This window comes from Lasioglossum baleicum, unplaced genomic scaffold (genome assembly GCF_051020765.1).
Source record: "Lasioglossum baleicum unplaced genomic scaffold, iyLasBale1 scaffold0759, whole genome shotgun sequence".
Classification (NCBI taxonomy): Eukaryota; Metazoa; Arthropoda; class Insecta; order Hymenoptera; family Halictidae; genus Lasioglossum; species Lasioglossum baleicum.
Genome location: NW_027469819.1, coordinates 10,001 through 22,056, shown reverse-complemented (window position 1 = coordinate 22,056; position 12,056 = coordinate 10,001).

Sequence of the window (12,056 nt, the reverse complement as noted above, 5' to 3'; positions counted from 1 at the left end):
AGTCTGGGAACGCTAGGAAAAAAGTTTACTCTTGGCGGTTGGACTTAGAAAAATTTCGCTCGGTCGGAGTTGCTCGGAATGCGCCCGGAACATTATTCTGAGTTTATTCGATAAATATTCATCCTAGAGCTTTGATACTTGATATTTATTGTTAGAATGCGTTATTATACAATGATCTAATATTTATAATAGTCTGGGAACGCTAGGAAAAAAGTTTACTCTTGGCGGTTGGACTTAGAAAAATTTCGCACGGTCGGAGTTGCTCGCAATGCGCCCGGAACATTATTCTGTGTTTATTCGATAAATATTCATCCTAGAGCTTTGATACTTGATATTTATTGTTAGAATGCGTTATTATACAATGATCTAATATTTATAATGGTCTGGGAACGCTAGGAAAAAAGTTTACTCTTGGCGGTTGGACTTAGAAAAATTTCGCTCGGTCGGAGTTGCTCGCAATGCGCCCGGAACATTATTCTGAGTTTATTCGATAAATATTCATCCTAAAGCTTTGATACTTGATATTTATTGTTAGAATGCGTTATTATACAATGATCTAATATTTATAATGGTCTGGGAACGCTAGGAAAAAAGTTTACTCTTGGCGGTTGGACTTAGAAAAATTTCGCTCGGTCGGAGTTGCTCGCAATGCGCCCGGAACATTATTCTGAGTTTATTCGATAAATATTCATCCTAAAGCTTTGATACTTGATATTTATTGTTAGAATGCGTTATTATACAATGATCTAATATTTATAATGGTCTGGGAACGCTAGGAAAAAAGTTTACTCTTGGCGGTTGGACTTAGAAAAATTTCGCTCGGTCGGAGTTGCTCGCAATGCGCCCGGAACATTATTCTGAGTTTATTCGATAAATATTCATCCTAAAGCTTTGATACTTGATATTTATTGTTAGAATGCGTTATTATACAATGATCTAATATTTATAATGGTCTGGGAACGCTAGGAAAAAAGTTTACTCTTGGCGGTTGGACTTAGAAAAATTTCGCTCGAGCTCCTTCGCACGGCGATCCGACGCGCCTCGGCGCGCGAACGATTCGTTCGAGCGGCCGAGCAAGCGATGCGCTCCGAACATTATTCTCAGTTTATTCGATAAATACTCATCCGAGCGCTTTCATACTTGATATTTGTCTTCGAAATGCTTTACCACACGATGATCTAATATTTATAATTGTCCGAGTAAGCCGGAAAGATAAGTTTACTCTTGGCGGTCGGAGCAATATTTCACAAAAACTGGAGCAATACGCGTCCGAGAGCATTGAAACTCGAGAAATATTGATGACAAGCGGTATCGTGCGTGGATATAACGATTAAAGTCGTGCGGGAGCTCGGGGAGAAAAGTTTACTCTTGGCGGTTGGACTTAGAAAAATTTCGCTCGAGCTCCTTCGCACGGCGATCCGACGCGCCTCGGCGCGCGAACGATTCGTTCGAGCGGCCGAGCAAGCGATGCGCTCCGAACATTATTCTCAGTTTATTCGATAAATACTCATCCGACCGCTTTCATACTTGATATTTGTCTTCGAAATGCTTTACCACACGATGATCTAATATTTATAATTGTCCGAGTAAGCCGGAAAGATAAGTTTACTCTTGGCGGTCGGAGCAATATTTCACAAAAACTGGAGCAATACGCGTCCGAGAGCATTGAAACTCGAGAAATATTGATGACAAGCGGTATCGTGCGTGGATATAACGATTAAAGTCGTGCGGGAGCTCGGGGAGAAAAGTTTACTCTTGGCGGTTGGACTTAGAAAAATTTCGCTCGAGCTCCTTCGCACGGCGATCCGACGCGCCTCGGCGCGCGAACGATTCGTTCGAGCGGCCGAGCAAGCGATGCGCTCCGAACATTATTCTCAGTTTATTCGATAAATACTCATCCGAGCGCTTTCATACTTGATATTTGTCTTCAAAATGCTTTACCACACGATGATCTAATATTTATAATTGTCCGAGTAAGCCGGAAAGATAAGTTTACTCTTGGCGGTCGGAGCAATATTTCACAAAAACTGGAGCAATACGCGTCCGAGAGCATTGAAACTCGAGAAATATTGATGACAAGCGGTATCGTGCGTGGATATAACGATTAAAGTCGTGCGGGAGCTCGGGGAGAAAAGTTTACTCTTGGCGGTTGGACTTAGAAAAATTTCGCTCGAGCTCCTTCGCACGGCGATCCGACGCGCCTCGGCGCGCGAACGATTCGTTCGAGCGGCCGAGCAAGCGATGCGCTCCGAACATTATTCTCAGTTTATTCGATAAATACTCATCCGACCGCTTTCATACTTGATATTTGTCTTCCAAATGCTTTACCACACGATGATCTAATATTTATAATTGTCCGAGTAAGCCGGAAAGATAAGTTTACTCTTGGCGGTCGGAGCAATATTTCACAAAAACTGGAGCAATACGCGTTCGAGAGCTTTGAAACTCGAGAAATATTGATGACAAGCGGTATCGTGCGTGGATATAACGATTAAAGTCGTGCGGGAGCTCGGGGAGAAAAGTTTACTCTTGGCGGTTGGACTTAGAAAAATTTCGCTCGAGCTCCTTCGCACGGCGATCCGACGCGCCTCGGCGCGCGAACGATTCGTTCGAGCGGCCGAGCAAGCGATGCGCTCCGAACATTATTCTCAGTTTATTCGATAAATACTCATCCGAGCGCTTTCATACTTGATATTTGTCTTCCAAATGCTTTACCACACGATGATCTAATATTTATAATTGTCCGAGTAAGCCGGAAAGATAAGTTTACTCTTGGCGGTCGGAGCAATATTTCACAAAAACTGGAGCAATACGCGTCCGAGAGCATTGAAACTCGAGAAATATTGATGACAAGCGGTATCGTGCGTGGATATAACGATTAAAGTCGTGCGGGAGCTCGGGGAGAAAAGTTTACTCTTGGCGGTTGGACTTAGAAAAATTTCGCTCGAGCTCCTTCGCACGGCGATCCGACGCGCCTCGGCGCGCGAACGATTCGTTCGAGCGGCCGAGCAAGCGATGCGCTCCGAACATTATTCTCAGTTTATTCGATAAATACTCATCCGAGCGCTTTCATACTTGATATTTGTCTTCGAAATGCTTTACCACACGATGATCTAATATTTATAATTGTCCGAGTAAGCCGGAAAGATAAGTTTACTCTTGGCGGTCGGAGCAATATTTCACAAAAACTGGAGCAATACGCGTCCGAGAGCATTGAAACTCGAGAAATATTGATGACAAGCGGTATCGTGCGTGGATATAACGATTAAAGTCGTGCGGGAGCTCGGGGAGAAAAGTTTACTCTTGGCGGTTGGACTTAGAAAAATTTCGCTCGAGCTCCTTCGCACGGCGATCCGACGCGTCTCGGCGCGCGAACGATTCGTTCGAGCGGCCGAGCAAGCGATGCGCTCCGAACATTATTCTCAGTTTATTCGATAAATACTCATCCGAGCGCTTTCATACTTGATATTTGTCTTCAAAATGCTTTACCACACGATGATCTAATATTTATAATGGTCTGGGAACGCTAGGAAAAAAGTTTACTCTTGGCGGTTGGACTTAGAAAAATTTCGCTCGGTCGGAGTTGCTCGGAATGCGCCCGGAACATTATTCTGAGTTTATTCGATAAATATTCATCCTAGAGCTTTGATACTTGATATTTATTGTTAGAATGCGTTATTATACAATGATCTAATATTTATAATAGTCTGGGAACGCTAGGAAAAAAGTTTACTCTTGGCGGTTGGACTTAGAAAAATTTCGCTCGGTCGGAGTTGCTCGGAATGCGCCCGGAACATTATTCTGAGTTTATTCGATAAATATTCATCCTAGAGCTTTGATACTTGATATTTATTGTTAGAATGCGTTATTATACAATGATCTAATATTTATAATAGTCTGGGAACGCTAGGAAAAAAGTTTACTCTTGGCGGTTGGACTTAGAAAAATTTCGCACGGTCGGAGTTGCTCGCAATGCGCCCGGAACATTATTCTGTGTTTATTCGATAAATATTCATCCTAGAGCTTTGATACTTGATATTTATTGTTAGAATGCGTTATTATACAATGATCTAATATTTATAATGGTCTGGGAACGCTAGGAAAAAAGTTTACTCTTGGCGGTTGGACTTAGAAAAATTTCGCTCGGTCGGAGTTGCTCGCAATGCGCCCGGAACATTATTCTGAGTTTATTCGATAAATATTCATCCTAAAGCTTTGATACTTGATATTTATTGTTAGAATGCGTTATTATACAATGATCTAATATTTATAATGGTCTGGGAACGCTAGGAAAAAAGTTTACTCTTGGCGGTTGGACTTAGAAAAATTTCGCTCGGTCGGAGTTGCTCGCAATGCGCCCGGAACATTATTCTGAGTTTATTCGATAAATATTCATCCTAAAGCTTTGATACTTGATATTTATTGTTAGAATGCGTTATTATACAATGATCTAATATTTATAATGGTCTGGGAACGCTAGGAAAAAAGTTTACTCTTGGCGGTTGGACTTAGAAAAATTTCGCTCGGTCGGAGTTGCTCGCAATGCGCCCGGAACATTATTCTGTGTTTATTCGATAAATATTCATCCTAGAGCTTTGATACTTGATATTTATTGTTAGAATGCGTTATTATACAATGATCTAATATTTATAATGGTCTGGGAACGCTAGGAAAAAAGTTTACTCTTGGCGGTTGGACTTAGAAAAATTTCGCTCGGTCGGAGTTGCTCGCAATGCGCCCGGAACATTATTCTGTGTTTATTCGATAAATATTCATCCTAGAGCTTTGATACTTGATATTTATTGTTAGAATGCGTTATTATACAATGATCTAATATTTATAATGGTCTGGGAACGCTAGGAAAAAAGTTTACTCTTGGCGGTTGGACTTAGAAAAATTTCGCTCGGTCGGAGTTGCTCGCAATGCGCCCGGAACATTATTCTGAGTTTATTCGATAAATATTCATCCTAAAGCTTTGATACTTGATATTTATTGTTAGAATGCGTTATTATACAATGATCTAATATTTATAATGGTCTGGGAACGCTAGGAAAAAAGTTTACTCTTGGCGGTTGGACTTAGAAAAATTTCGCTCGGTCGGAGTTGCTCGGAATGCGCCCGGAACATTATTCTGAGTTTATTCGATAAGTATTCATCCTAGAGCTTTGATACTTGATATTTATTGTTAGAATGCGTTATTATACAATGATCTAATATTTATAATGGTCTGGGAACGCTAGGAAAAAAGTTTACTCTTGGCGGTTGGACTTAGAAAAATTTCGCTCGGTCGGAGTTGCTCGCAATGCGCCCGGAACATTATTCTGAGTTTATTCGATAAATATTCATCCTAAAGCTTTGATACTTGATATTTATTGTTAGAATGCGTTATTATACAATGATCTAATATTTATAATGGTCTGGGAACGCTAGGAAAAAAGTTTACTCTTGGCGGTTGGACTTAGAAAAATTTCGCTCGGTCGGAGTTGCTCGAAATGCGCCCGGAACATTATTCTGAGTTTATTCGATAAATATTCATCCTAAAGCTTTGATACTTGATATTTATTGTTAGAATGCGTTATTATACAATGATCTAATATTTATAATGGTCTGGGAACGCTAGGAAAAAAGTTTACTCTTGGCGGTTGGACTTAGAAAAATTTCGCTCGGTCGGAGTTGCTCGCAATGCGCCCGGAACATTATTCTGAGTTTATTCGATAAATATTCATCCTAAAGCTTTGATACTTGATATTTATTGTTAGAATGCGTTATTATACAATGATCTAATATTTATAATGGTCTGGGAACGCTAGGAAAAAAGTTTACTCTTGGCGGTTGGACTTGGAAAAATTTCGCTTCGGTCGGAGTTGCTCGTAATGCGCCTGGAACATTATTCTGAGTTTATTCGATAAATATTCATCCTAGAGCTTTGATACTTGATATTTATTGTTAGAATGCGTTATTATACAATGATCTAATATTTATAATAGTCTGGGAACGCTAGGAAAAAAGTTTACTCTTGGCGGTTGGACTTAGAAAAATTTCGCACGGTCGGAGTTGCTCGCAATGCGCCCGGAACATTATTCTGTGTTTATTCGATAAATATTCATCCTAGAGCTTTGATACTTGATATTTATTGTTAGAATGCGTTATTATACAATGATCTAATATTTATAATGGTCTGGGAACGCTAGGAAAAAAGTTTACTCTTGGCGGTTGGACTTAGAAAAATTTCGCTCGGTCGGAGTTGCTCGCAATGCGCCCGGAACATTATTCTGAGTTTATTCGATAAATATTCATCCTAAAGCTTTGATACTTGATATTTATTGTTAGAATGCGTTATTATACAATGATCTAATATTTATAATGGTCTGGGAACGCTAGGAAAAAAGTTTACTCTTGGCGGTTGGACTTAGAAAAATTTCGCTCGGTCGGAGTTGCTCGCAATGCGCCCGGAACATTATTCTGAGTTTATTCGATAAATATTCATCCTAAAGCTTTGATACTTGATATTTATTGTTAGAATGCGTTATTATACAATGATCTAATATTTATAATGGTCTGGGAACGCTAGGAAAAAAGTTTACTCTTGGCGGTTGGACTTGGAAAAATTTCGCTTCGGTCGGAGTTGCTCGTAATGCGCCTGGAACATTATTCTGAGTTTATTCGATAAATATTCATCCTAGAGCTTTGATACTTGATATTTATTGTTAGAATGCGTTATTATACAATGATCTAATATTTATAATAGTCTGGGAACGCTAGGAAAAAAGTTTACTCTTGGCGGTTGGACTTAGAAAAATTTCGCACGGTCGGAGTTGCTCGCAATGCGCCCGGAACATTATTCTGTGTTTATTCGATAAATATTCATCCTAGAGCTTTGATACTTGATATTTATTGTTAGAATGCGTTATTATACAATGATCTAATATTTATAATGGTCTGGGAACGCTAGGAAAAAAGTTTACTCTTGGCGGTTGGACTTAGAAAAATTTCGCTCGGTCGGAGTTGCTCGCAATGCGCCCGGAACATTATTCTGAGTTTATTCGATAAATATTCATCCTAAAGCTTTGATACTTGATATTTATTGTTAGAATGCGTTATTATACAATGATCTAATATTTATAATGGTCTGGGAACGCTAGGAAAAAAGTTTACTCTTGGCGGTTGGACTTAGAAAAATTTCGCTCGGTCGGAGTTGCTCGCAATGCGCCCGGAACATTATTCTGAGTTTATTCGATAAATATTCATCCTAAAGCTTTGATACTTGATATTTATTGTTAGAATGCGTTATTATACAATGATCTAATATTTATAATGGTCTGGGAACGCTAGGAAAAAAGTTTACTCTTGGCGGTTGGACTTAGAAAAATTTCGCTCGGTCGGAGTTGCTCGCAATGCGCCCGGAACATTATTCTGTGTTTATTCGATAAATATTCATCCTAGAGCTTTGATACTTGATATTTATTGTTAGAATGCGTTATTATACAATGATCTAATATTTATAATGGTCTGGGAACGCTAGGAAAAAAGTTTACTCTTGGCGGTTGGACTTAGAAAAATTTCGCTCGGTCGGAGTTGCTCGCAATGCGCCCGGAACATTATTCTGTGTTTATTCGATAAATATTCATCCTAGAGCTTTGATACTTGATATTTATTGTTAGAATGCGTTATTATACAATGATCTAATATTTATAATGGTCTGGGAACGCTAGGAAAAAAGTTTACTCTTGGCGGTTGGACTTAGAAAAATTTCGCTCGGTCGGAGTTGCTCGCAATGCGCCCGGAACATTATTCTGAGTTTATTCGATAAATATTCATCCTAAAGCTTTGATACTTGATATTTATTGTTAGAATGCGTTATTATACAATGATCTAATATTTATAATGGTCTGGGAACGCTAGGAAAAAAGTTTACTCTTGGCGGTTGGACTTAGAAAAATTTCGCTCGGTCGGAGTTGCTCGGAATGCGCCCGGAACATTATTCTGAGTTTATTCGATAAGTATTCATCCTAGAGCTTTGATACTTGATATTTATTGTTAGAATGCGTTATTATACAATGATCTAATATTTATAATGGTCTGGGAACGCTAGGAAAAAAGTTTACTCTTGGCGGTTGGACTTAGAAAAATTTCGCTCGGTCGGAGTTGCTCGCAATGCGCCCGGAACATTATTCTGAGTTTATTCGATAAATATTCATCCTAAAGCTTTGATACTTGATATTTATTGTTAGAATGCGTTATTATACAATGATCTAATATTTATAATGGTCTGGGAACGCTAGGAAAAAAGTTTACTCTTGGCGGTTGGACTTAGAAAAATTTCGCTCGGTCGGAGTTGCTCGAAATGCGCCCGGAACATTATTCTGAGTTTATTCGATAAATATTCATCCTAAAGCTTTGATACTTGATATTTATTGTTAGAATGCGTTATTATACAATGATCTAATATTTATAATAGTCTGGGAACGCTAGGAAAAAAGTTTACTCTTGGCGGTTGGACTTAGAAAAATTTCGCACGGTCGGAGTTGCTCGCAATGCGCCCGGAACATTATTCTGTGTTTATTCGATAAATATTCATCCTAGAGCTTTGATACTTGATATTTATTGTTAGAATGCGTTATTATACAATGATCTAATATTTATAATGGTCTGGGAACGCTAGGAAAAAAGTTTACTCTTGGCGGTTGGACTTAGAAAAATTTCGCTCGGTCGGAGTTGCTCGCAATGCGCCCGGAACATTATTCTGAGTTTATTCGATAAATATTCATCCTAAAGCTTTGATACTTGATATTTATTGTTAGAATGCGTTATTATACAATGATCTAATATTTATAATGGTCTGGGAACGCTAGGAAAAAAGTTTACTCTTGGCGGTTGGACTTAGAAAAATTTCGCTCGGTCGGAGTTGCTCGCAATGCGCCCGGAACATTATTCTGAGTTTATTCGATAAATATTCATCCTAAAGCTTTGATACTTGATATTTATTGTTAGAATGCGTTATTATACAATGATCTAATATTTATAATGGTCTGGGAACGCTAGGAAAAAAGTTTACTCTTGGCGGTTGGACTTAGAAAAATTTCGCTCGGTCGGAGTTGCTCGCAATGCGCCCGGAACATTATTCTGTGTTTATTCGATAAATATTCATCCTAGAGCTTTGATACTTGATATTTATTGTTAGAATGCGTTATTATACAATGATCTAATATTTATAATGGTCTGGGAACGCTAGGAAAAAAGTTTACTCTTGGCGGTTGGACTTAGAAAAATTTCGCTCGGTCGGAGTTGCTCGCAATGCGCCCGGAACATTATTCTGTGTTTATTCGATAAATATTCATCCTAGAGCTTTGATACTTGATATTTATTGTTAGAATGCGTTATTATACAATGATCTAATATTTATAATGGTCTGGGAACGCTAGGAAAAAAGTTTACTCTTGGCGGTTGGACTTAGAAAAATTTCGCTCGGTCGGAGTTGCTCGCAATGCGCCCGGAACATTATTCTGAGTTTATTCGATAAATATTCATCCTAAAGCTTTGATACTTGATATTTATTGTTAGAATGCGTTATTATACAATGATCTAATATTTATAATGGTCTGGGAACGCTAGGAAAAAAGTTTACTCTTGGCGGTTGGACTTAGAAAAATTTCGCTCGGTCGGAGTTGCTCGGAATGCGCCCGGAACATTATTCTGAGTTTATTCGATAAGTATTCATCCTAGAGCTTTGATACTTGATATTTATTGTTAGAATGCGTTATTATACAATGATCTAATATTTATAATGGTCTGGGAACGCTAGGAAAAAAGTTTACTCTTGGCGGTTGGACTTAGAAAAATTTCGCTCGGTCGGAGTTGCTCGCAATGCGCCCGGAACATTATTCTGAGTTTATTCGATAAATATTCATCCTAAAGCTTTGATACTTGATATTTATTGTTAGAATGCGTTATTATACAATGATCTAATATTTATAATGGTCTGGGAACGCTAGGAAAAAAGTTTACTCTTGGCGGTTGGACTTAGAAAAATTTCGCTCGGTCGGAGTTGCTCGAAATGCGCCCGGAACATTATTCTGAGTTTATTCGATAAATATTCATCCTAAAGCTTTGATACTTGATATTTATTGTTAGAATGCGTTATTATACAATGATCTAATATTTATAATGGTCTGGGAACGCTAGGAAAAAAGTTTACTCTTGGCGGTTGGACTTAGAAAAATTTCGCTCGGTCGGAGTTGCTCGCAATGCGCCCGGAACATTATTCTGAGTTTATTCGATAAATATTCATCCTAAAGCTTTGATACTTGATATTTATTGTTAGAATGCGTTATTATACAATGATCTAATATTTATAATGGTCTGGGAACGCTAGGAAAAAAGTTTACTCTTGGCGGTTGGACTTGGAAAAATTTCGCTTCGGTCGGAGTTGCTCGTAATGCGCCTGGAACATTATTCTGAGTTTATTCGATAAATATTCATCCTAGAGCTTTGATACTTGATATTTATTGTTAGAATGCGTTATTATACAATGATCTAATATTTATAATGGTCTGGGAACGCTAGGAAAAAAGTTTACTCTTGGCGGTTGGACTTAGAAAAATTTCACTTCGGTCGGAGTTGCACGCAATGCGCCCGGAACATTATTCTGAGTTTATTCGATAAATATTCATCCTAGAGCTTTGATACTTGATATTTATTGTTAGAATGCTTTATTATACAATGATCTAATATTTATAATGGTCTAGATACGATAGAAAGATAAGTTTACTCTTGGCGGTTGGACTTGAAAAATGTTCAAAGTACCGAGATAGTATATGAAAAGTTGAATATTTTGTGTTAAATATCCTGGAAATATAAATATTTATTGTGTTGTACAAAAAAATTTTTCATGCAAAAATTTTTCTAAGTCCCAACAGCCCCGCCGGACGGGCTGTTGCCGCGGCGGTTTGCACCCATAAGCGCGCGTGCTATTCACCGCGCGGCGCCGGCGTCCTTGCCGGCCGTTCGGTATCCTTAAGAGACTCGACGGTTCGGCGAGTCGGGCGGTTCAGCGCGCGCTTGGGGCTATTCTACGATCTCGGTCGAGAAGCAGTTCACGGCGCCTCGAGACTTCGGTCTCGACTGTTTCGTTCCGTACTTCGTTTAGAACTTTTCTCTACACAGCATTGCCACGGGTCGGTGTCTAAGACCGAATGGCCCTTATGTGGCGAGCCTCCCATCGAGGAGGTTGGTGACTTGTATGCACTGATGTGTATACTCGTACTAACTGAGCATCAACTCTTCTATCCGAGCTAAAAGTTTGAGATAGTTATGGAAAGATGTTTGAGAGAAACTAAAACTAGAAAGAAGTCAAACTTCTTGTTTGCAGAGAAACGAAAAGTAAATAAAATGAGGTTGGCTTTCGGAGGGGCATTGTTACACCCAGAGCCCAGCATGCGTCCTGTCCGCGCTTCCTCGGCACTTGTGTCGATTGTCCAGCGCCCGTGGTTACGTGCTACGTGGGATACTCGTGCTACCAGATGTTAGCTCAACCTGAGAACGCAAGGAAATATAAGAATTTGTTCTCGAGAGAAACCCAAAAGGGAAATATTAAACATGAATTTTATGCACTACACGTAATGATTTGTGATGTTATGAGAAAAATATAAACCGAGAACGCAGGAATATCTGGCAAATGAATTTGTTCGAGGTTAAGAAAGAAAGGAAAAGAAGGAAGGTGGCAATATGATATAAACTCGTTCGAAAGGTTCTCTGAGAATTCGAACGAGTAAAAATGAATTTATACAAAACTTAAGAGAGAAGAGAGATTGAGGGAGGAATATGATATAAACTCGTTCGAAAGGTTCTCTGAGAATTCGAACGAGTAAAAATGAATTTATACAAAACTATAAGAGAGAAGAGATTGAGGGAGGAATATGATATAAACTCGTTCGAAAGGTTCTCTGAGAATTCGAACGAGTAAAAATGAATTTATACAAAACTATAAGAGAGAAGAGATTGAGGGAGGAATATGATATAAACTCGTTCGAAAGGTTCTCTGAGAATTCGAACGAGTA